We start from the raw sequence: 27,328 nt of genomic DNA, 5'->3' as shown, positions 1-27,328 counted from the left end.
ACAGTCCATAAGTATCTTTTACAGTCATCCTGCTAGTGCAGTATCTCAGACCTTTGCTCTAGAATATCTATGTGCACATTCATCCCTTCAGGTAAACATTTCTCTTGTGTTGAAAAGAATGGTTCTAAGAAATTCAACAACAAAATGTTCTAATGCAGCAATAAGATTGTGCTATCATAGTGTATGCCCTTTTGTGGTATTTTTTTAAGAACAATTCAAACATTTAGTGTCTCTGAAATAAAATCACAGCCTTAACCATTGTTATATGCCTAACTTGGCCACTACACTCAGTATATCCATAGAAGATATATTTATGCTTTCCCTTGCACAGGGTTGAGCAGGATCTACCTCTGTTTGCCTTATGTTCAACATTTTAGCCTTTCAGAAAAATCTGCCTGTGCTAAACCACATGCTAAACCATCTTGTGTGCATTACATCATAACTATATTTCCCATCTGTAAACCCATAAAGTGCTTTCAAAACCTTGTCACTGGATATAGCTGGCCTTAATGGGACAGGAAGGAAGCGGAGTAAAGGCAGCGTGGCTGTGCACTGCAGAGCTATATTTCTTGGTTTTTCAATATTCTGAGTGTTGCTGAGCTCAGTGTTCTGCAAGGATAAGACTTATCTCACTGACTAACTCAGAAAGGATTTATGAAAAAAAATAATTGCCTCTGAAATGGTGGAAGTTAAGTAGCATAGACCCAAAATGAATGCTTGCAGGGTCTGCACATTCCATGACACACTGCAGCATTTCAGTGCTATGGCTAAGCCAGTTTGCTTTACTCATCAGTGATGTATGGGGCTCATCTGCAATTGGCTTTGCATTAGAGGTATTACCTGCAGTCAGATTTGCTGATGTCAGATGTGTTGATGACTACCAAGCTGAGTGGCACAGCTGACACACCTGAAGGATGTGATGCCATCTAGAGAGACCTGGACAAGCTCAAGAAATGTACCCATGAGGATCTCATGAGGTTTAATAAAAGCAAGTGAAATGTATTGCACCTGAGCCAGGGAATGCCCAGTATCAACACAGGCTGGGGGAGCAGAATGAGAGCAGCCCTGCAAAGAAGGACTTGGGGATGCTGGTGGATGAGAGACTGGGCATGAACCAGCATTGTGCACTCAGAGCCCAGAAAGCCAGTTGTGTTCTGGGCTGCATCCAAAGCACCGTGGCCAGCAGGTGAGGGAGGAGTTTCTGCCTCTCCTCAGCCCTCATGAAACATCACCTAATGAAGTGCATCCAGCACTGGGGTTCCCAGCACGAGAAGACCTGTTGGAGAGGGTCCAGAGGAGGCCACCAAGTTGATCAGAGGGATGGAGCACCTCTTCTATGAAGGAGAAGTTCACATGGGAAGCAGATCTCAGAACACCCCTGTGACTTTCTGCTGTTTAATGAATTGAAATAAAGTCCTGTTTCCCTGGAGTTCAGAGGAATGCTAGCAAAGCAGCTGGTGGCACCCACGAAATGTGGGACTCACACCCTACATTTGGCAGAAGTCCTAAGGAGCACAGGTATTTTCTTCAAAGAAAGAGGAGTTCTGGATGAATTGAATTCCCCTTCTCTGAACCTCTGGAGTGCTCATTGTGTAGGGACACTCATGCTGTCAAATTTAACTTGCTGAAACATTTGTAGCAAGCTAGTTTTAAGCTCAGGCGTATGAGCTGCCCTGCCAGAAGTGGTGCATTTGATGTGAGATGGTATAATATTTGACAGCAGAAGGGCTGAATTCCCAAAATCCTCAGCCAAGGCTCCTTTAGCATGACAAGGTGAGTGCACCTTTTATAAGGAGGGTGTCTGCAAGCATAATTGGTTTGTGTTGGTGTCTGCAGCTCTGACAGAAATTGGAGCTGAATATCCAGTTTTCCCTGGTGGATTTTGTACAATACAGGACAATGCTTAGCACAGTAAACAGAGAGCTGATCTTTTTCAAAAGCTGGTACTAAGAGCTCTCTCAGGGTCCCAACAAGGGTGTAACAGGCAGCTTTAGCCATGAGGAGTGCACATGAAAAAATTGATGTGACAGTGATCTCCAAAATCCCATTTGCTTCCACTTCTATAAATGGAAGTTTCTTTCCCTTGGAACAATACTAAAAAAAAGGCATGAGCATTTAGAAATAGTATCCAAAAATAAAAAGTTTAAGTGGTGTAGAAAACACCAAAGCTCTCAAGCTTTACTTGAGAGTTATAAAACTACAGGGTCTGCTCAAAACCTGCCTTGTACCAATGTTAGGCTTTACCCAGTCTAGCAGAAGGAAACTGCAATGAGATTTATCTTATGAATTACAAGCAGAGGATATTTGTATTGGAAGCCTAAAAAATATGAACAAAGCAAAGCAAATAAACAGATTAAAAAATGAAAAATTAAATCCCAGAAGAAAAAGAAAATGTTCTTCTCAACAACAACAAATTTATGCCAAATTGATGGAACCTGTTCAGAAGGCTCTATTTTTCTGTCCTTTTTTGGGGGGAGAGTGATAAAAATGCATCTTGTTTGATTACAGTATTGGAAAAGAAGCAAAAATAAGAATCATGGATCAATCATGATAAACAACAGGGCTTTCACTATGGCAGCACTTGCTCTCCCTAACACGTAACTGTTGCAGTCCTGTCCACTCCAACCATCTGTGAACAGCCACTGGACACTCCAGCCTTCCAGCTCCTTGTGCCCTCTCTCCCTCCCTGCCTTCTCACTTCTCACTTGAGGTTTTCAGCCTCAACATTTATCACTCCTCCCAGACATTACCAACATCAAAAGCCATATTTCTCTTCTGTGCTGAAGCCCCACCCCTTTCCTTGCCCTGCTCTCCTTTTGGTACTACTTTTCTTACCCAGCTGATTCCAGTCTTTTTCAACCCAATAAATCTTCAACAAGTTTCAGCATTTCCCTTAACAAAGGGAGTTCCCACTATTGCCTCCACCTTCATTTCTTCATCCTTCCCAAATTTCCCTCATTGACATCTTCTCTCAGCTTCTCCAGCACAGGTGATCCTATGCTTCTCTGCCTGTCCATCCATGACAGGCTTTAACCCTGACCTTTTGCACTAATCTCTATTTTTGTCTAAGTGTGCTTTAAGTGTCTAAGTGTGCTTGTGATGTCTCAGCTCATAACTAAATAGAGTCTCTAGTGTAGCAATGTCCTTCCATACTTCAAGCAATAATCAAGTGCACAGAATTTTATGAGGAAAACAAAATGAATATTTTTATTTCCTTTTCCTGCAAGGAGAGAATAAACCATTTAAGATAAGCTTTTTCCCTAAATGTCCAACTATATTCAACTTCGTGGCTACATGTGGGGGGAGCAACTTCCCAACCATAGTTCCTTTCAGGGTATTTTGGCTTGTGCTCACCCCTCATGGAAGAGCTAAGTGGAATTCCACCCACTGAAGAGGGAGCTTGAAGCACTGACACAGCAGAGTGTGGGAGGTTCCTAGGGGTAAGGTGCTATTTGCTGGGATGTAAGTACACCACATGTTACAGAATATTGTTTTCTCCATTTCATTTGTCTTTGGTGCATTTAAAGACATTTAAATGTGTGCATTTTTCAGGATGAATATATATTATTAATAAACCAACTATTTGCATAATAATACCAACAATAACAGCAGTATTTGTGTAGAAATCAGAAATATTCTGGTAGCTTTGAGGACATTGAACAGTTGGTTGCCTTACCTGTTGCTGACCAGCTGTATGACATCTTGAAAGGAGGAGAAAGTATGTAGGTTTTCTTGCTGATGTCCCTCACTGTGCCTAATACTGTGTGTGGCAGTCCTTTGAGAACAAAGGGGCTTCTGAGAGGCCATTAGGCACAGGCAGATGGAAGGTTTGATTACAATCAAAAAAGAGGTACTGGGTCGTGTAGATAATTTCCACCTCCCCACACAGAGGTGAAACTTATCACACCCAGCCATGCTATTGGCAAGTTAGTTGATTAGACAAGGTGGATTGCCTTGAGAAAATTGAGAGAAAAATATCTCTAGAAGGGGTTTTGTTTCATCCTGAGGTGGGTGGGTGGGAAAGGAGGAATGACTCATCTCCTGGGTTTGCACCTCTGTCTTTATTCACTATGGAGGAAGCTCAGTGATGAGTTATCACAAGGTGTCCAGCCTTGTGAATTGCATGAGACACGTCACACTCAAAGTACTGTGGCAAACCAGGTCATCACTGGAGGAGTTGGGGCCCTGCAACAACCATATTCAGGAAATTCAGAAAATTTGGTGTGCAGCCACACTTGAAGACAGAAGATCCTGACTCCTGCTGTGTTCAGTATCCCTATCTGGGGTTCAAGTCAGAAGGAGCTGTTGGAGGTGAGCTTCTTCAAAAACATTATCTCCCAAACTATGCTTTTTGGTTAGCTGAGAGAAATCTGGCAGCCTGCTAGCTACTAAACAGTCTGTAGCTCATTTATCCTTAACACTGTGCTGTCTTCGTGTTTATTTGTAAGGATAACTGGTTAATGGCTATTCAGTATAAAATACAAGGACAGGAAAAAGGAATATAAATAAGTCAAACACACAGATACAGAACTCTGAAAAGGCTGATTGATGGGCCAGTTAATGAACCACTCAAGTACAGCCTTGAATAATCAGATGTTCAGGCTCAGCTTTGAAAAGGTAAGGAGGAAAACAAAATTACCATGTATCTCATGGGAAAAAAAAAAACATCTTACTATGAGGGGAGATGTGTGACTGTTGTAAGCTTATTATGTAGGTTTTAGGGCAAGAACCAAAAGGAGGCATCAAGGTGAACATGGAAAGGACAAGTGTGGGGAAAAAAGGGTTATATGGATAACCAGAGGAAAACTATGTGTAATTCAGTGCTGGTCAGTATGCTCACCTGGACAGGCTCTGCAGTCTCTCCCATTTTCTTGTTAAGCTTTGTCCATAACTATGTGCTCTGTGAGTGTGCCCTCTTCTCTGTGTGCAGTCTGCCAGCAAGCTTCAAGCCAGACAAGCCAACGAGCAGGGCAGGTCTGAGGCTGGGTACTGGAGGGACCATGGGTCTGGAGTTGCGAATTTCACCCATTTTTTAGGGAATATGCTGGACACATACTCCCTTGAAAACTGGGAGAGTTTGAAGACAGACTAGGAAGAATATCTCCTACTGCACATAGGGCTTAAACCACTGACAGAAAAAATGATCACCCCAGATGAGTCCTCCCTCATGTTGTTCCAGTTTGCCCGTGGTGGATCTGTAAGCAGTAACAAGTCTTGACATGAAAGACTCCAAGGCATGAAATTCAAGTTTTTGATTTTAATTTTAAAGTTAGGAAAAGATTTCACATAAAAGGAGATTTATTTTTCTTTATTAATCAGATATTCAGTTAAGTTGTTTTGATTTTCTCTGTAGTCAGCAGGACTCTGCTCAATTAGTACTACAGGCAACCTAATCTATGGCAATATATAAAACACCAGAGGAGATTACTATTAGTTTTTGAATAATGCAAGGAACAAATAGTCGCTGCTTAATTTTCCATTTGGTTCCACAAGAGTTACCACAGGCCTTAAAAGACTGACAGAAATATTCACCAGAGTCAAGTGAAGTTCATGACTTTTGGGAGCTTATTCTGTTTTTCCTCTCAGTGTATTTCTCTCATTTACCAGACTGACTCTGGACTACAGTTAAAATTATTGATCTCATCTTCTAATATGTTCTGTAACTATATTTTTCTGCATTCATTCTTTCCTCAGCCATAGCAGAGATACTTTCAATCTTCCATCTTCTCAGAAAAAGGACTATTTTGTCTGTAAAAGCCATTTTTTTGTCTTTGATATCAAGCGAGAGGGTTACTACCAAGGAGTTGTTTTTTGAAACATTGTTTCCCAGGTGACTTCTTCAGCCTTGATCTGTCCAGGAGCCTCTGGATCATAAAGGATTCTTTCCCCATGAAATTTCAAAATCAATGCCTTGTTTCCATTCATAACTTTTCTCATTATCCAAAATGTTTATCTTATAGTTTCAATAGCCTCTTGAAGAAAGGGATAAAAATACCTAAGTGAGGAACATAGAGTACACCACTTTCTCTTGACGTGTATTTTGTGTAAATAATAGTTCTTAGCTTGATAGTATTGTCTTGATACAAGGCAACTGAATAAAAAAGCCACTAAATTGTTATTTTAAATAACAGTGTCTAAATACCAGGAGCTTGCATTTGAAAAAGGACAAAGAAATAACATTAAAATATGTCTCCCAGAGAACGGAGATGCAACTAAAGCTATTCTCTCTTCTGTTTTCCTTATGTCTATAATTTTTATATTATCAGTATCTTTCATGATAGATTGAGCAAGGAAATAAATTCTATTCCTCTAATGTCTCTAGTAGATTTATTTTAAGAGATATATTGGATTGGTTTCTATATGAAATATTTGAGCTGAAATTGCATAGCAGGACCAATAGTTCAGATTGGAAGGGCCATTTGGGGATCATTTAGTCCAACTCCCTGCTCAAAGCAGAGCTCAATTCAAAGTTAGATCAGACTGTTTGGCACCTTGTCTGCCTGAGTTTTGAATTTCTGAGGATGGAGACCCTGCAGCCTTCTGGGCAGCCCAGACTTGTGTTTCACCACCCTCACAGGGGATGTATTTTTCTTACATTTGTTTGCAATTTCCTTTGCTTCAACCGGAGACCATTGCCTCCTGCCTTCCTGCTGTGCATACTGAGAAAAGCCTGGTTCTGTTTTTTCAAAACCTTGGCGCTGGAAGTTGATGGCAGCAGTTGGCTGCCCCTAAGCCTTCTCTTTTCAAGACTAAACACACATAGCTCCCCTCATTGCTGAAATTGCTTAGTGTCTGCACCTCCTGGAGGTGGTGCAAAGGGCTGGACATGCAAAAAGAAAAAACACTTCTGTAATAGTGATGGTTCTCTTACAATCCTAAATGCAATGGTTTGCTCCCTTAGCTACATATCTTGCTAATGTTTTGCAAACAATTTCAGAAAATACCAAGACACATACAGGTTTGAGAAATAAAAAGTTACTGTCATAACCAAAACAGTGCTGTCTATCTCTCCATATGAGTTACTCTTTTTATTTCAGCTTTCCGTTTTGATTTTATAGTTTATGTAAATTATACCCAGGAGAATGGATGTAATTTCTGTAATGCCCCAAACTCTGTAGTTTGAGGAATTCCTCCTTTACAGCTGAGGAAGGACATCCAGTTCCCAGCACAGCTCTTTGAAGATGTACATTGCTTGTAATACATTTTGTTACTAATAAAGAACAACATGTCTCATCTACTTGCCATTCTATAAAGACATTAGCAGCCATACGAAAACAGGAATAGGTAGGGAACAATTAGAAAGCTTTATCCCCAAATAAAAAACTCCTACTGCAGAACTATCATTTAATTTCAGATAGTGACCATGCAGAGCTGAGCTAGACCATGCTTGTGGGTAGCAGTAATTTCTTCTATTAGATCAGCTAGTACATTTGTAATCTGCAATAATGTTTTTAAACCTGGTTCATGGAAGTTGGTATCTCACACAGACTGGCACATAGTGTCCAGCACATCTGTCACTTTAAATGAGACAAAATGCTCTGCATTCAAAAGAGACCCTGTCGTCTTCCCAAACTCACCTCATTGCAAGGAGGACAAAATGGTGCATAGAATAATTGAGATTGTAAGGGACCTTTCCAAATATCATGTAGTCCAACATCAGTGCTAATGCTGGGTCAGCTAGAGGACTGTGTCCAGTCAGGGCTTGAATATCTCCAGGGATGGACACTCCAAAACCTCTCTGGGCAACCTGTGCCAGTGTTTGGTAACAGGTAATAATACTTTTTCTTATGTTAAGATGAAACTTCATGGGTTTAAATTTGTGCTTGCTACATCTGATCCTGCCAGTGGGCATCACCAAGAGACCTCTTTTCATTCCATCTCTTCTCAGGCTGAACAATTCCAGTTCTATACTCATGAAAGGTCCTCCAGTTCCCTCAAGTTATGACATTTTCCCTGGATTCAGTCTGGTATGTTCCCATCCCCCAGGTGCTGAGAAGCCCTGACCTGGACCCAGTATTTCAGATGTGCCTCACCAGGGCTGAGAAGAAAGGAAGGATCACCTCCCTTAACCTGCTAGTAATGTTCTACCTGCTGCACCCCAGGATACTGATGATCATTCTCAGCATGTGGGTGCATTTCTGGCTCATAGTCAACGTGGTGAATGCTAGAACCCCCAGGTCATTTCCTGTAGAGCTGATTTCTGCTCAGACAGCCCTCTGACTTTACTGCTTCATGGGATCACTCTCCACATGTTGCAGTACTTCAAATTTCCCCTTTCTGAATTTCATGAGGGTCCTGTCAGTTCATTTCTCCAGCATGTTGAGGTCCCTCTGGATGGCAATGCAATCCTCTGGAGTATCAGTAACTCTTCCCAGTATTTTTATTTCCTCTGCTCTCCCTGTGTGATCTATAGTTCTCTTTAGGAGCTCCCACTGGCGATTGGTTTCAAACTTTAACTGTAACCCAGAAATTTAACTGGTCAGACTATTATCCAGAAGGTTACATTCTGCCCAAATGCTTTTAACCAGGCTGTGCTCCATCAGATGTTCTGCCTCTGTTTTGTTGAGCTTTTACCCCTGCACTTCCCAGTGCATTCCACAGAGGAATACATTTCTGATTTTACTCAGATCCATTTGAGAGGTTCTTTTCCCCAATTAATGAATAAGGAGAAAGCTACCAAGCACTCCCAAATTAAGTTAGTATTTTCAGTTTAAAGCAGAACTGCAATATTTTGCTCTCTGAAATACCCACAGCTAGTGATTTGTGGGTCTAGCTAATAAAGCAGTCTTGGATGTCATAATGAACAGAATAAAGTCACAGTTCTAATACTGTGGTTTTAAATAGTTTCAGACAAGATTTCCTCCTCCTGAGTGTTTTTCTATTTATCAACCTTCTTCTACTTTCCTACCTTACTTCCAGCATATGCCAAGGTGCAAACACTTAACATCACACATAACTACAAAGTGGCAATATTTAATGTTGTTTATAAATCAGTCCAGGAACTTATTTCTACAAATGCAATTTTTCTTCATTAACTGAGCTATTGACATTGAGTAACCGCTCACACTGTTTACTTAGTGGCTCTAATTAGTTCCTTGGAAGTATTTACCCCTCTCTAGTGACTAGATGGGAAACCTAGGATCTGAGCAGTTAGTAATTTGAATCACACATTTAATCAGACACAAAAGTTGCTTTGAGTGGTGGTGAGAACACTTTGTCTGTTCAGATCCTCTGACTCTAATAGAAAGTAAAGATCTATGATATTCTGGCACTGTATTATTTTACAGGCACAAAGAAAAAGCAAGTGAACAAAACATGCTAGTTATACAAAAAAACAGTGGAAGAGTAATTATCTGCTTAAGTACTGAATTTTACATAATTCCTGCAAATCCACTGTCTGTAGAAGCAGAGCTTTTTGTTCCAATATTTAGATGAGTATGAATCTGTATGAGATGTTTAAGTTATTACCTGGTTACTGTATCTATCTTCATGCCTATGCATCTGTGAGACAAAGGAATGGTACTGCAGTTCTCTTTCGAGAAGAAAACAGGAAAATATATACGAAGATGCTGATTTTTATGATATAAAGAGAGAATCCTAATATTTTGGAAATAAAAAAATAGAATTCAGTTATCAGATATTTCTTTTAAAATAGGCACAGATGGCTTGTTTTCTAAATGAATGGGATAGCGAAGCTAAAACTGCGGTCAGTGAAATTTATTCGCAATTCTGCACCACATCTTTTGATATTCCCTGTTCTTCTAAATTTTTTAACAATTAACCTTTCTTGAATAATTCTTCCTAGGACTTGTCTATGTGCAAGCTGAACAGCACATAAGGCTAGTACATGCATTAAATGGAAGCTCACAGGCAAAAGTAGTTCTACTATCAGGACATATTCTTTGTCCCTCATTCCTAAACAAAAAAAAAAACCACCATGGTTTGGTTTGGTTTTTTGTTTTTTGGGGTTTTTTAATGAAGGAAAGACTTTAGTTCTTCACATGTAATTTTTCCTTTCTTCTGGGAGTTCAAGAAAATCTCAGCTAAAGAGGTTTTCATCTCTACATTTCCATTACTGTTTGCCAGGCAACACCAACCCTATTGCTGATGGATATCAGATTGCGTTCCAAGTTCTTCTGCACAAGAAGTTGCATTTTTTAGCCTCTAAACCCTACAGAGTGTCTTCACTCCCCTTTCCCTATCAAATAGCAAAGGTGTGGAGTTCATCATTATTTTGGACAGAGAATGGAAGCATCGTTTCATGTAAAAAACCTGTAAAATACAAGTTGCCAATTTTTGTCCAGCTTCCAGTTCTCCAGTTGATAGTGGATGCACTCTTTGACACCTTTTGCTGAAATGGTGTCAGTTGAATTTCCAGGGAGACCTTGAGGGTTTTTATCTTTTTAGAGAATAACAATAAATAATCTTGAGAATATTGCTTTAGTCAGCTTTTATATTTACTTTCCCCAAACACATTTCTTAACAAGATGCTAACAGATTCGGCCTTTCATATGCTGTCATTCCTGCAGGAGTTAAAGTCTGCAAGAACATTTACCTGAATTTGTGTACACAGCAATTATTTCAAACTGTAAAGTTAAAACAGATTTGTTACAGGGAGGCCAAAAATGGTATTAAAATGAAAACAACAAGGCAATGGATCTGTGTGGGCGCTTTATTGACATTTATATGCTTTCTGGCAATTACTGCAAAGAGAAAAATAATACCTTGCACTGCAGTAATGTTTTCTGTCTCAGCACCAAGAGAAAGTTTTACAAACTTAGAACTGCAGAAATGCTCAGGTCTTCTGGCATTGGGTAACCGAAGAGGATACAAATTTCCATTTTCAGAGCCAGCGTTTTGTCTCTGTTGGGAGTGCTAACATCAAGTCACAGAGCTCTTCTGGTTATAAGAGTTCATAGTGATATGCCTGTAGCATAGGATTTGTCACACTGGCCATGAGCTGTCCTCCTTCCCACCAGAGCCAGGAGAGGCACTTGGATGGCCTTGGGGCTGCTCTGCCTGCTGTTATATTGCTGCCAGGAAGGAGATGATGAAGCTACTGCAGAATGTGCAGGACCAATAACTGGTAAATCAAGGACAAATGCAAACTCACAGAACATCCAGCAGCTTCTCTTGGGTGGGCAAGGGGTGGTCATTCCACTAGCTCTGAGCCACAGAGGCTGTCACAGCTTCCACCCTTTTGGGAACACATATCCCAGTCTAGCTTGATTTGTTTTATTCAAGAAAGAACAAACCTTGTTTGGTTTCTTCAATGGACATTAGGTACAGATCCTCCCTTCCTTTTGCTTGGGTCAGTTCATGGGATATTTTCTCATGGGTGCCTGTCATTTCCATTCACTTCACGAGGCCAAAACACATGTCACATGTTGAGAAACCAGCTGGAAAAGTGTCTACTAAAAAGGAACATAAAAGGCATATTAAATAAAGTATGCAGGGCAGTTCTCAGTAGGGGAGAGATATACCTAGAATAATAATGACTCAGAGAGGAGTTTTATAGGCAGCAGTGAAATTTCATCAAGGGATGAAAATGTTTACAATAATAAATTATTAATAAGAATGCCAATTTTCTACCTCATAACTTTGATGAACTCCTCTAAAGCCAGGTTCCCCTCTAACATGTTCTCTGCAGCACATAAAGCCAAGTTTGTTCCACAGCAGCCAAAGTAATAGAAAGTTTCTGGATGTGCCCATGGTAGCTTGTATTTTTGTCTCAAGAGAGATATGAGACCTGGTGTCCAGAGCCTGCCACTTGGTTGCTATTTACCACCCAGGTGTCTCTCCTGAAAGATCAACAGGTTTTCCTTTCCATGGATTCTCTGCCAGCACTCAAAGCCTGACATCTCTAATGGCAAGGGGAAAGACAGGGCTTGGGTCAGTGCTCAGCAGCTTCTGAAGCTCCCCAAAAGTGACCAAGGTGGCTTTTGGTCACCTGAGGGACCCCCAAGGGTCCACAGTTTTATGAAGCCTGGAGAAACCACCACTCAGCAGGTGAGGAGCCCTCAGCATCTCTGCTCCTTCTGGAAGATGCAAGGTCTTAGGGTTCTTCAGAGAGGACCTGCCTGAGCCAGAGTCTAAAAGTCCTTGTCGAAGTCCTCTTCTGCCTCTTTTTCTGGAAGACAGACAGGTACCAAAAACTGTGAGGATGTGCATCTGGATGTGCTGCCTGTGCCCTGAAAGGTGTGAGGCTACATCAGTTCCTTATCTTTTTATTACTGTATAGATTAACTGGCAGGATCTATCCCACCAAGTGGAATTCCTTCCCTATTTGAGTGGGATCCCAGACATTTGTGTGCAGTCTAAATGTGGGTGTTCTCTGTGGTATTCATTTTGTCATCTGAAGAGAGGTTGGCAGACAGACAAATAGGTATAAGCAGGTCCTAGTTTATATTTGTGTGATGTGTAAGGAATATTAAACAGCCATTACTTATGACAAACTCAAGTTCTCTCTTGATTAAAAAGCACCAAGTTTATATTTCCCTCTGCATATAAAATTGCAAGACATTTATTAACTAATCTCTAATCTAATCTCTTCTGGAACATCCCATAGTATTTTTCCAGTCAATTTCCATCCAGTTATAAATTTGCTAACACCTTCATTTTCACAGAAGTAGAAGGAGAGAGCATGTATTTTCATTATGCATTCACAGGAAGACAAATTTTACACCAAACGATTGAATTCATAAGTTTATAGAAAAAAAATGTTTTTTTGAAAAGTATAGTTTCACTCAGATGATTGATCTGAGTTAAAGTATTTTTCAACAAACATAAGGAAATTAATAGGATAGGGGATAAACATCATTGTCTATTCCAAAAAGGTCTAAATAAGTGCAGTTCATCATTTTCTGAGATCAAATGAATGACTTGCAATAAAGAGACTGATTAATTCGTATGACATCTTGGAGAATATAACAGAATGATCAGGCTTGTGCCTGACCCTTCATTCATCATCTGTGAGCTGCCTGTAACATTTTGTGATGGGATATGCTCCACCTGGTTCTTAACACACTTGCTACTGGTTTGTGAGAAGGCAACTCAGGACGAAGTTTCACACATATATTTGCAAAAGGAGCGCAATAGCTTCAGATTGCCCTCCTGCTTATTCATCCCAAAAGGGCAAACAGAGGAGCAAAGAACAAGCACTCACTTCTTGGGTGGCATAATACAGACAAAAAGGCCCAAAACTTTTGCCGCTAAAGAAAACCCAAGGCTAAGGTCTGGGTGAATTTGGGACAAATTTTGGTTTTGTTTTGGTTAGTGGGCATAGGTCTCCACAGCTTCTGTGGGTTTGATTTTCTTCCCTTTTGTACCTTTCCTATCTGGTACTTGGATGAAGTAATACTGGTTCCCTGATATGTTTGTACCAATCACACTGGACACCAACTGCTGTTGGAGAGGAATAAAATCCAGATGCTAATATTATGGCTTTCCCAGTGTAATAGGGCCCAAATACTAGAATTTCATAATAAATTTTATCTTTCTTAAACACAACCTTTTTTTTCAAAACTCTATTGTAAGTGGGAACAATAATAGAAAAAAAATACAGAAGGAAAGAAAACAAACCCCCCTCAACCAATCAACCAAACAAAAAACAAACAGAAAAACCTGACCTCAAACCTTACAAGAGGTTCAAAAGACATGACGATAGTTGCTAAAATACCATGTAAACCTGCCTTCATTTCAAACAAGACTAGAACAAATGAGGACAACAGGTTTTGCAGTCCCTTCCTCCCTTGAAAACCTGCCCTCCTGGGAGCACCCGGTTCAGTTCATGGCACATTGACTCAGGAATTCCTTCTCTGAAGTCAAAGGCTTTTCATGCTGTTTACTGCATTGTGAGTTTCTCAGCTGAATCTTTTAATCTCACCCACAAAGATGTTTAAAATGGAGTGAGATTTCTAATACAGCAGAGCTTGTTTCTGTGTCCTTGGCTAAGCAGCAAAACATCATCCCCTGCTGCTGTGCTGTGCCACTCTGCAGGCTGACTGAGAGTCCCTGCCACAGGAGGAAGTGCACTTCACTAGCTTTGTCTGTTTACAATACACAGTATTTTGCCCAGAGGTTTAAGAAAATGTATTGTATAAGATTTTTATTATTCCCATTCCTTATACCTTGGGGCTTGCTGCATGCTGATAATGATCTCTGCTTATGGCCCGGTGTGGACATGAAAACACATCAGGAGCTGGCACTCTAAGCCTCTAAAGGAAATCCAGATCTGAATATAAACACCATGCTTCGTTTTGTCTACAAATAATTTATAGGTTTTTAGTAAGCACATTACAGGCAATTAGAAAATGTGCTTTTATTCTTCCCGTTGTGCAAACGAAGTGAGAAACATGAGTTGCGGCTGGAATGTGGGTAAACAGTACTTAAGGATGCATTTCATGCTGAAATATACTGTACAGATGACTCTTAGTCATGTACTTTGATTACTCTGAATTTCCTCCTTGTCCATTCTCTCTCTGCTACACCCATTTACTCTTCCTGCAAGATCCCTTTGGATCTGAGGTGTAGTTTTTTTCACACATCAATAGTGACACATCAAGCAGTCTAAGAACATCAAAAACTGCAAACCTCAGTGTTCTGGTTCTGGTTGGGATAAAGTTAATTTTTTTCCTTATAGCTAGTGTAGTGGATGAGAATAATGTTGATAGCACACTGTTGGAGTTGTTGCTGAGCAGTGCTGACCCTAAATCAAGGATATTTTCAGCTCTTCATAATCCTAGCGAAGAGGCTGGGGAAAGGGGAGGATCAAGAAGATGAGAAGGGACACAGACAGCTTACCCAAACAGGCCAAAGGACTATTCCATGCCATGTAACATCGTTATAATCAATAAAATTAGTGGGAGCTGGCTGAGGGGTGCCAGTCCACTGCCTGGGGACTGACTGGGCATGGAGCAGGGGGTGAGCAACTGCATTGTGCATTATTTGTTTTATATGTTATTTCATCATTATTTTTATTATTTTCCCATCCCTTTATGTACTATTAAACTGCATTTACCTCAATCCATGAGTTTTACCTTTTTTTTTTTTATTCCCTTCTCCATCCCATGGGAGAGACAAGGGAGTGAATGTTGGTGTGGTGTTTTGCTGCCTGCTGGGTTAAATCACAGCACCCAGTCAGATAAAAGGACCAGAGGTTTATCTCAGTCTAAAATAGTAATCTGGACCAGGTGAGAGAAATCATCATCCGGACATTTCTTTGCTATATGGCTGGGATGGTCTTAGAGCACACATCTGCCAGAGGTTGAGGAAAGTCAGGCCAGGTGAGAGCCACTGCCCCAGGACACCCCACCCTCCAGATCTCCATCTGCTTGCGTCACTGACATCTCATCTATTCCTCGGTGTGGGATGTAACAGTTTTGGTTTTTTTCCAGGGATTATGCTGGGTGCAAGGGAATATGTGCCCTGGCTGGAGGCTCCTGGTTCTGCTGCAACACCCATAATATGGTCTGTGCCTCTCTGCTCCCATGCAGACAGCCCAGGACCTCTGAGGAGCTGTGCAGTGAGCTGAAGGGATACCAAGTTGTTCACCAATTAGGAGGGTGGGATGTGCTCTGCTGAGTCATGAAAACATAAACTGAGCAGAAACTAGATAGCAAAGGTCTTCCAGCAGCAAGACACTACCAAACTAGGAGACAGAACTTACCAGCTGTGTGAAGAAAATTTTTGAGTTTCTCAATGTCTCACTGGCAAAAATATGTGGGAGAAACAGATTCTGGCTTCCTTTGTTGTACAGAGCCACCCTGACCACTGAAATATGTAAAAAGCAAATATTTGAAAATAAGAACATAGACTTCCCAACACAGGTTGTAGTTTCATCTCTTTAAAAGAATTAATGAGTGATTCATTAGACTTTTATTTCACATATTTGTAGACTTTCAATAAAAGCAAGTAGATATATAATTGAGCTGCCTGTAACAACATTAATCTTTCATTAATTTGATTTCTCCATGGATATTATATTTTTACAATGCATTACAGGGTGCCATGGGTAATTAATCTTCCTTCACTTTAGAAGTTCTAATCGTTCAGGTGCAATTCTGCACTAAAGAATTAAGCAAAAGCAATTATAAACGGAAAATAAATATTTGAAATGATTCCCCAAACCAAAATGACTGGTGACACTTTTCCTCTTTAGAGCTGCAATTGATGCTAACAGTGAGGGCTGTAGTCAAGCATGGTCTGTGCTCCCATTCCAGGTATCCAAGCTCATTACCTGGGGCTTCACCTGAACAAAGCTACTGCAGAATAGTACTGTTTCAGCTGCTCCAGCAGCAAATGCTTTGTTGAGAGGGGAGCATGGGGGAGTAGTTGGCTCTGCTTCCATTAGAGAGACATGACATGGCAAGATAAATCTAAATGGCCAGGTGGCCTGAGCCAGCAGAGGAGGCTGCCCAGATGGTGGGAAAATTTTCCCACTCCTGATGAGGGAAGTTTGCCTGAATAATCAACTGTTTCAAATTGCAAGAATTCCTTCTGGGAGAGGAAATTACAGCACTCATAGATGGATCTCATTGCTGTTAGCCACACCTTTCTCCCTCCAGATGGATCTTCCTATGGAACTACCCTTTTAGTTTCCAAGATTTAGCTCTCCCAGCAATTTGTGCTGGGGGATTACATGTTCATTATGTGGAGGATTCATTTATTTTTTCTTTAGTGTTGAATACATTCAAAAATGAGATGTAGCACACATATGCCAGTCACTGAGTTTTCAAGTTTGCCTTTCCTTTATTAAGCGTGAACAGATTTTTGAGTTCAGCAAGGATGCTATGAGTAGCATGCTGTGTTTCAATGTAGTTGTACAATTGCAGTTAAAAATTCATCTTCTCCTTTTATTAGCTTTTAGTTCAGTAGAGAATAATAAGATAAAAATCAACATGCAATTTCTAAGCATATCAGAGCACACTGCTTTCCCAGCCATGACTATCTTAAGCTTGGGAAGTATCTTCCCCTATGCAAGTGTAGGAAAGGAAACCCTAAAGTACAATCAAATATACAGGAGAAAAGATACCTTTGCTCTGTGTTGGAGCAGGAATTTCTGAAGAAGCAAAAAAGACTTGTTATTAGGACAGTTTGAGGCAAATCTTTCAATTTCAATGCATTTTTAATTGACATTTTATCCAAGTGTTTATCTAACTGGTGTGTATGTCTTAACATTCATCTGTTATTTTCCACATCACTATATTCTCTCCACTCCTCTCAAGGTCTGGTCCCTCTTATTCCCTATTTTTCTACTCTAACCTTGTTTCTCTGTGCTCCTTCCTGTTAATCTTTGTTTTGCTTTCTTCCCAAACTGAAGATGAAGGAATTGAAGAAGCTGTTAATAATGACACCAGTGAAAAAGCAGTATGACATGAAAATTTGCTTTTGAAAGATAGATACTGGAAGCTTTATTGGAAGCTCCAGACAAACATTATAGGAGCATTAAAGGAGCACAACTTTCCAAAGGCTGTACTGTCTAATAACAGGTTTTGTTGTTGGCAAAATATTTCCTTGGAGCCTAGGTATTCAGCCCATCTGTCCTTCTCTTCTTGTCTCTAACAATGTCTTCCCCATTTGTCATGGGGAATTCTGTGGAGATGATAAACTCTAAAAAGTCAGTGGCATATGAGTCAAGAAGAGGTATTTGATTTAAGGTATGATATGAACGTAGCATACCAACACTATATTCTCCCTGTATTGCTACCATGGAATTTAATTAGACTAACCAACCTAAGTGAAAGAAGTGGTACCTTCATGTTGCATCTTTGGCCTAACATGGCCAAATGTCACAGTCCATATAGATCTCTCAATTTTACCAGACATTGTGCTCCATAAATTAAACTTTTATGATTTCATTAGAAAACAATCACATCAAACAATGGCCAAATATGTAAATTCCTTAATTCCTTGCTTAATGCAGAATGTTTCATGATTTGTAATTCATGAACCCTGCACTTATGAGCAAAATGGTCACCTGGCTGATGGTGAAGGTGCTCACTCTTCCTCCTACATCAAGGTATGGGTGTCACCTGTATCACATCTGGAAGCATGAAAACCTCTGCATTCTGGCTGCTCTTGGATCTGCTTCAGAAGCTTCTTGAGTGAGCTGATATGTCCCTTTCACCTTGCACATTTGGTCTATACCATTGCTCTAAGTTAGTGGATTCTGAAGGAACAGAGAGGCATTGAACAGGCAAGGTTGATGGCTGCAGGTGAAAACAGCTATGTGACCTTTACCTTTTCCTGTCCATCATGTCCCATGTGTTGCTCTTGCTTTGACATAACGACAATGATGTGAGCCCAAAATGGACCATGGCTGTGTGCCAGCTGAAACCAGAGGTGGAACTGAGTTAATAGTCACACTGAATTATTTCTGACCCAGAAGCAGAACTCCAACAGAAATGTAGTGGGATTGTAGAATAGAATAGAATAGAATAGAATAGAATATTTTCAGCTGGAAAGGACCTGCAACAATCATTTACTCCAACTGTCTGAGCACTTAAGGGATGACCCAATGCTAAAACATGTTATTCAGGGCATTGTCCAAATGCCTCTTAAACACTGACAGGCTTGGGATACTGACCACCTCTGTAGAAAGCCTATTCCAATATCTGACCACCTTCTTCATAAAGAAATGCTTCCTGATATCAGGCCTAAAGCTCCCCTGGAGCAGCTTTGAACCTGTCCCACATGTTGAATCCCTGGACAGCAGGCAGAAGAGATTAGCACCTCTGTCTCAACTTCCCATCCTCAGGAAGCTGTAGAGAGCAATGAGGTTGTCCCTCAGCCTCAATTTTCTTAGCTTTCTTATTACTCCTTCTCCACCCCCCCACCCCCCCCACTACTGTAACTATTCTACTATTCTCAGTCCAAGGCAAATTTCCTTTCACATGCATGTTGGGTCAATGCAGTGTTATTTGCACTTACCTGCCAAAACAAAGTGACTTCAACTGCTACTGTGGCAGATGCTCTGTCTCATGTTGCTTAGGTTTTCTACCACAAAAGAAAGCATCTTGTGTGGTAATGTTACACTGATGTATCGTTTTATAAAACTGAGTTTAATGTTCTCATAAAACACTTACATTCTGCCTGTTTATTCAACCAGCTCTGTTAGCTGTCTCCTAGTAGGGTAGCAAGGCCCTTACACAGTTTGCTGCAGCCTAAACACGCAAAAGAAGTGCTTGAAAGTGAAGTTTTGTGTGTGGTATTAGATCATCAACCCCTTCAGCCTGCCAGAAAGAAGGCAGAGCAATTTGGGTGCTCCTTAGAGGCTCTGATTAAACCCTGGCATACTCAGATCCAAGAATAGCTGGACAGTCCCCAAAGTACATGTTGAAGATAGGAATGAACATGGATATGCCTTAATGTCCATGTCCCTACTCCTGGCTACCATACCCCAAATACTTACCACAACCCTGGCTGCATCTGTCCCATCTCATCTGTTTCTGGCTTTGAACTGTCCTCACCCTTCCTCCATCCTTCTCATCTCTGTGCTCACTATTTACCTGTGTAGGTGTTTGCAATCCAAACTGGATTTTGACATCCTCCACCAGGCTGCTGCTGGGAAGGTTTTGTGGGAGGTATGCAGTGTGATAATAGTATTTTCTTAGTAACACTTATCCCCCACTACCCTTCCCCTGTTGCCTTCAAAACCTGTGCCTTGACCCCTTTCAAACTGTCTCTCTTCTCAACAAACTGGGCAAGTGTGGTCTATGGATGCCTTATAAATGCCCTGAACTGCTAAAGCAGTGTAGGCAATTATCCACAATACTTCCCTGCCTTGGATGTACTTGCAGAAAATCGCTGACTGCTGTTTCTCAATGCCTTCTCCTCTATGGAGTACATTGCAGACTACATGGTAGTCATCTTTCTATTCTTACATTTAAACCTGGGAGAAGCAGCAGCATTGCCCAACCATGGAGACTGATCCTGACAGATTTCCTCTTACAGTTCTGATCACAGTTCTGATTCAGGCAATCAAACCAGTTTGGAGCTGGATTCAAATTATCAATTCCTCCCCTCTGTACTGTATGAATTTACTTTAATACAGCTTCCTGCGATGGTAAAAATACCCTAGTTATTGAAACAAACTAAGTTTTAGGATACTATTCTGCATATAAATTCTAATATTTGTCTTTCCTATTCGCCTCCTTTTCTTTGGTTCAAATGCAACATCTCAATCTGAAGATCATTGGATTACCTTTCATCTCTCGCACCATGTTTAAAAAGACAAGTATTTTCAATTATCTAGCCTTTTTTTGTTTTCTTTGTACTGAATAAATTATCCAGATCAGGAAGCGAGGCTTTCATATGTGAAGTATTGGGGTTTTTAATATTTTGAAACATTTCAAACTTTTTCACATAACAACTCCAACCTCCTAGGCTCAGATTTTCCCACAGTGGAACTTCCCATAGTCAAAACAAAACACAGCAGCTCTAAATCAGCTGATGTGCCAGTGCGAAGGGAAGGAGTGGGCAGTGAGAGACATTTCTGCTCTAGCCCATATTTTCTCCTCTGCAGATCTTCCTGTGCTTTCTGCAGACACACAAACAGTTCCTTGGGAACACAGCAGCAAAATAACTGTCTAAAGTTTCTGCTAGACATCTCAGTCCTAAAGAATCTCATATGCCATTGCGTACATGATACATCATATGTGGGAGGGGTAGCACACTGTACTGCTGCGTGTTTGTGACATGAAGGTCAAACGCTCCAGGGGTCATTAACTGTCCCTATTTTCAGAAAGAGAAGCCTTTCTTTCATTTTTCAAACAAGAAAAAACCCTCTCTGTGTGCATTATAAACCCTGCACTCCAATTCTACTTCAGCCCAACCTCTGCTTAATGTGCATGAGGTAAAAGGATCCCACAGTCCATTTGGCAAATGATTGTAAATTTTCTGGAAGCACCTTCTGACAGTGTACACAGAGCAATTAGCAGCTCTGTTTCCAGAAGGGTTGCAGCAATGGGGGCCATAACTGCTTGTGACACCCTCACAAGGCTCTGTAGGACACAGGGATCGATCAGGGCTGTAATTTAATACTGGGACTGTTGCTGCTGCCTATGATGCTGTTTCCCTGATTTTTTTTGATGCTGAAGAACCTCCCCCAGGAGTCCCAGGGGAACTAAGTCAAACAGATGCTTATTGTTTTTAATGCCACTTGTATTGCCTAATCGTTTTTGCTGTTTATGGTCTTAGCAAGATGCAATTAGAAGAGTATGTGGTTTTGTCTGGGTCTGGGCAAGAAGAGAGGGTTTAGCCTGTGTGTCTCATTGGGTTGAATCATTTTGACCATTTGTCTTTTTCCTGACTTTGTAAACCACACTTTGTATTTGGATAATTCAATCCCATGTCTGACAATTACTGAAAATTAACAAGGGTATGCTATATTTAAAGATTAAATCTCCAAAATAGTGGGATGGAGAGGTGAAGATAGAAGAGCCATTCTTCTTGCCCTGACTGTCCAGCTGTGCTTGTCATGCATTGGGTTTCCAACAGCCTTGTACACTTGTAGTGTTTGGTGGACCCCAGTTGTCAGGGAAAAAAGTCAACAAACCAGGTCTCCACCAAGGAGGTGCCCAGCCTTTGGTGACCTTTTTTGCTTCATAAGATATCCAACTTTACTGAGTATCATTAGCAGTAATTAAGGATGCTGTCTGCAGAAAACAGTTTGTACTAATTGACACTTTTTCTGTGATAAGGCCTCCGACAGCAAGCTAATTTTATTAATTTTATAATACATCATAAAACACATGAAACACAAAGCTCTTGGTAACGACTTGTCTGTTTTGTCTTATGTGAACATTTGGAGTTTCATTTCAAAATTAGTTTTGCTTGGTTATAAGATCTTAGCTCAAAATTTTTAAAATTTAAACGACCATTGAATAGTTTCCTTATTTTGAGAATTGTTATGGTAATTTTATGTCATAAGACATTTAGAATATCATTCCATTTTATATTGTTCAAAACAAATTTCCCTAAATCCGTGAATTCCTCTGGAAGGAAACGTTCCAACTCCCCTCCAATTTTTGAATTAGTGATGGCAGTTCTTGTTAGTCTGAACAGGATGAAGAACAGAATGAAAGAGAAACGTCTTTCAGTTTAAACATTCAGACAAGTTGCAGAAAAGCAAAAAAAACCTCTCAAAATGTAAGGCTTTCTTTTACCATTATAACTCTAAAGAAAGTTTTACTTTTCAGGCTGTTTCCTTTTCAGGGTTAGGAAAAGGGCGGGGGGGAAAGACAAAATTAAAAATACAAAGTTTATGCAAATATTAAAACTACTTCATAAAATAAGTTAGTTTGTAAGTTAAGTGAATATAAATTACAAACCATGACTGATATATCTGTCTGTTAAGGCTCACTGACACAGTGTGAGAAACCATCTTCCTACATCTGCTGAGTGAAAAAGAGGTTATAATTGGAAATCAAAAAGAAAATAGAGGGGACTGATGTGTTGTCAAACTGTGAGTGCTACTCGAGCCCCAAGGGCATTGGTGCAAGTTGCAGCCCAACTTCTCACTGTCCTGGTGGCAATTCTAACCCACAGGGAAATCACGAAAGGTGTTTGTACCTCCACTCTCATTAAACTTCAAAATTGACATGATATCAGGGTATCTGCAAGCCTAAAGCAGGCATTACTGCATCATCTTTTCCTCAGGTTTGGAAGTGTTTTAACAAGGACAATTTCTCTCTCACCCCTCTGTCTCTATCATTATCTGTATCTAAACATATCTATATTATCTATAGCAAAATACCTATATCAATATGGATATATATCTATATTCGTCTCTATCATCTTTATCTCTGTCAAATAAAAGTTTAGCTTTTGGACAAATTAATTGAGAAAAAAAAGGAAAAGTTATTGTTTGCATTATGCCCAAACATCCCAGTCCCATAAGCATAAAAAGCCAGCAATCAGCTTTTGTTATTTTGTTTGGGGTTTGGTTTTCATATTTAAGCTGACAGACAAAAGCAAGACTTCTATGTTTTTCTCATCTTTTTTGATTTGAGATATAAATGTATTACACTGTGATATTGTTACTTGAAAGTAAGTATGCTGCAAATTGTTCCATTCCTAAGTGATGGAAATATTTGATTTACTATTTAATATGCTTGTACAACAGAGATAAAGTTGGAAAGCTGTCTAGAAGAGGAGTAATGAGGAAAATTACATACAATTTAGGGTGAAACCTTATTTTTTTATCTGCCTGTGAACACAATATAAACTGTGAATCTGTCACTTTCACTTCTTCATAAGGGTGAAGCTGGATAGGGTTTCTCCTGGCCCCCAAACCATCGGGTTAAGATGTACTCACAGTTGGTTGTCTTTCCATGGTGCTCCAATGAAATGAGATCTCAGGTGAGGAACAGAACCTGGCTCAAGTAATGCAATCTTCCTGATCTGAGCTGATTTGCTTTTTCATGTCTTGCTTACACTTACAGCAGCCAACTATTCAGCATGTGTTCTGCAGACTTTTTTTTGTGTAATTTCATCTTTCCAATCCATCTATGGAGCAAAAGGAGGCCCTAATCCATTTAGCATCCTCCACGTTGTTCATGAAGAGGTGAGAAAATAGTGGAATTATTTTAGTGCCTAAAGGTGTGCCCAAGATATGGTCAATGCATCAGATATGAGGATGAATTTACCAAAGATGTCAGAAAATTATTTCAATTGTTTCAGTGATCTGACTCATCTGCAAGTCATAATATATGTCTTGTTATTGTAATTGATTGACATGTCATGGTGACTTCTCAAGCCTGTCTCTACTCATGTTTTGCCATCAGTATTGTTGCTAGAGTAGAAGTAGAATGGCTTACCTTGCACAGCTGTGAAGGGTATTTTAAGATTATTTTTTTGTAGCCCACAGGATTTTGTGGAGATCTGTTGTTGGATTTGATCTGTGGTGAATTATTGGAAGAGAAGGTGGTAGTGCCTTACCCTGGTGTCTTCTCACAGATTTGTGAATCAGATTTAGAGATGTGTGTGGCAGCCTCAAGGCTGCATGTGCTAACTCCTCTTGGAATAGTGTGTTTCTCAAATAACCTGAGGCAGTTGATGCTGCTGGTGTTCTTTTCTTTTATGCCATAGCACCTCCCTATCATATCTGTCACAGATTCCCTGCTGAAAATTGAAAAAAGCCCTAAATCTTCTAAAATCATGATGCATTTAAGCAACTCAGATGAAGATTGGGTCTTATACTTTACAATGCATGATATTGAAACTAAGGCTGCTTTGTGCTTGAAATCCATCACAACAAATTCTGAAAGGCAGAAATGGGAGATATCAACAAAACAGACATTTGCTCATTTTCCTTATACATATAGAGCTATATATCTGATTCCATGTTTCTTATTGAAGTTACAGAGTTTTCTCACTCCCCAAACAAACTTTTCTGAAGGTGAAACTACCATAAATTTGCTAATATATGAAGAAAAAATATTGTGCCCTGACTTTGGAACAAAATCCAGGTTGGGAATACTGCTCTTAGAAGAGGAAAATGTTCTTTGGAAGTAGAATCACATGAACAGTATTGTTTTTTAAGAGATTTACTATCTTGTTAGTACTAGAACTTAATGGAGTTTTGTCAGACTTGCCACAGGTGCTTTTTCTCTCTCTCTCATCTCACCAGTGACAGGTGCAAGGTAAAAGATTCTGGCAAGGTGTGAGGTATGAAACTAAAAAGCCAAGTTAAGACATGAAACACAGGTGAATACTGACTGTATGGGGAAGGTAAAAATAGCAATGTTTTAGTAGCTACACAGAAATATCTTCAAGACTTATAGAAATGTAAGCTTAGATAAAGGAATAAAAGTGAGGGAAGAGAGACAAAGAGAACTCTTTGTGAGACATTCTAGCAGGAGAAAACATGGCTAGAAGGTCTTCTCTAACCACTACAGAAAAGTATTTGGAAAGATGTGGCAGTTGTGAAGTCAAGTTAGCAAAAACCCAGATTTCTGGGCTGATCCAGGAGAATGTTCTGATTTTTGTCTATTGTAAGAATTAATGAGTGAAGGGAAATCAAGGTCAAAGTAGAGAATATCATTCACCTAGAATTAGTGGCACTTTCAGTACTGAGAGGGATAAGGAAAACTGTGAATTAAAAAAACTTTGAGACATTTATATGCTATTGCAAGTCTTCGCCTTCATTCTGCAGTTCCAGAGAACTGAGACAAGATATGCTGGCATAAAATTTGTATAATGAGGTGATAAATTGGTTTGTTATTTTGAAGAGGGAAAGAACAGTGAAGAAGTGACAGGTTTGATTCGTAGCCACTTGTTAATAGCCACCAGAAAATGCCAATGGATATTAAATGGCTAATTATCATATATAGACCTTAATTGGTCCCTCAGATTCTTGCACAGAATTCCTTTAAAAAGAAAGTGATCAGCTTAGTGAAAATATCTTTGAATGACAGCTTTGCTTCAAAACATAACCTGAAAACATTAATAATTTGGTCAAATTTTGTGAACTAAAATTCAAATTGCTTTATCAAGTCATTAGTAAAAGTTGCCCTTAGATAATTATTTCCATTATTTAATCAGCCATTTAGAGCAATGAATTTACTTGCTGTGCAGGTGGTGGATCTTAAGAAACTTGGAGAAATGTGGGTCTCTAAAAGGAAAAGCAGACAGGTGCTACCCAGCTGAAACTGTCAAAGGAATATTACACAGTATTGGGCTTTTTCATGAATATGTGGTATTCCTTGGCTATCATACAGCCAGAATCCCCCCAGTACTGTTCTCTTTCTCATATGTCTCATTCCATGAATGCCCAAGGCATCTTCTCCTACTCCTCTTGAATTCCATGGGAGCAGGATAGTCTCTGATAATTAAATCCCTTCCAAACAGAAAGGAAGAGTGGCTTTTTGTTACTCAGCTCCCTGTGCTGGCTGCTGCTAATCTGCATGTAAATGTTTTGGTTTTTTTCCAGAGACATGATCAATTCAGCAGGCTGGTATTAACATAAATCTGGTTTAATCCTGATGGATGAAGTGAAGTGCAGTTTCATGGAAGCCATTACAGAGGGTGTATTCTTTATGAAACTCTTCTGGCACTTCAAGACTTGACTGAGCCCAAAGAATGACAGTATTCTTTTGCTTTCATTTTAAGAGTAATTTTTTGCCCTGCTCTCTAAAGTTGACATATTAAGACAATTTTAAAAAGACGGTGCAAGAAAACAGCCTGAGACATATGTTTTTCTCTGGGTCCTCTAGATTTATAGGTCCATCCTACACATACAGAAAAACATAGAGCACACCCAAAAGCTGTAACCCCCTTCCACCACTTTTCCTTCTTTTGGAGGAGTAGAAGATAAAGAAAATAACCATCACAAAATATATACTAATTGTAGAATATATGCACATGTACTCAAAGACATATGCACACTGAGGAGAATGGCAGGTAACAGAATGAGAGTTCTGGCCTCACCAGATGCTGGTAGAGGCATCATATCTCATATTGAAGTGAAGCTGTGTTTTTTAATTCAGTGAAATTACCACAGTCTGATCAAATACAAGGTCGTGTTCTGAGAGCCCTTTTTTGGAAGAGTTATTCAAAGAGAATACTGCCTATGTACAGTACTTCATACTTGTGTGTAGGGCTTCTCTTACATACACAACTAATTTCTGAGGTATTTATTTCAGTGTTTCAACAACAGAAAGGAAAGGCAGCAAAAGCAGTTGAGCAATTTTCATACATTTTTCTGCTAACAAAGTATCTCTCTGCTTTCTACTGCCAAATTATTTTCATCCTAATTACAAGGCCAGAGCTTCCCAAACACATCTCCTGAGAAATCCCTGAATTATCTCCCAAGAAGTAAATACTCAGCATGAAACTTCATCAATTCACATCTTTGTAAAATCACATTTCAGGGAAAGTGATTAAGGGATATTCACAAGTGAGAGGCAAATGTCTGATAATGTCAACACAGACTCTGCAACCAGCTTCTTAATTTGTGGGAAGACAGCCAAGATAAGCATCTTTTCTTTAGCAGCTTTTAAGATTTAGATGCTTCTGACCAAAACAATCTACTGATGGCAAAGGCAGTTTCCTCCAGAGCTGACTTCAGCCAAATGAATTTTTTAAAATACTTTTTTTTTTCTTATGTAAATGTAATTTTTGTTTTTTCCCTTTCTTGGAACAAGCAGAGCTTCCACATGAGCAATAGATGCCTTCATTATAGGAAGCACACACTATGCAATAGAGGGAATTGTAGGGTGGTTTATCAACTATTTTGTATCTAAGTTTCTAGATATATTCCTTTGTTCCCTTTTACATCTCAGTTTTAATGCCTTTGGATACCAAAAAGTCTGTGCCTTAAGCACGG

Source organism: Lichenostomus cassidix, chromosome 3 (assembly GCF_008360975.1).
Source record: "Lichenostomus cassidix isolate B80296 chromosome 3, HeHo_3.0, whole genome shotgun sequence".
In the NCBI taxonomy this organism is placed as follows: domain Eukaryota; kingdom Metazoa; phylum Chordata; class Aves; order Passeriformes; family Meliphagidae; genus Lichenostomus; species Lichenostomus cassidix.
Note: the sequence above shows the minus strand (reverse complement) of the source record.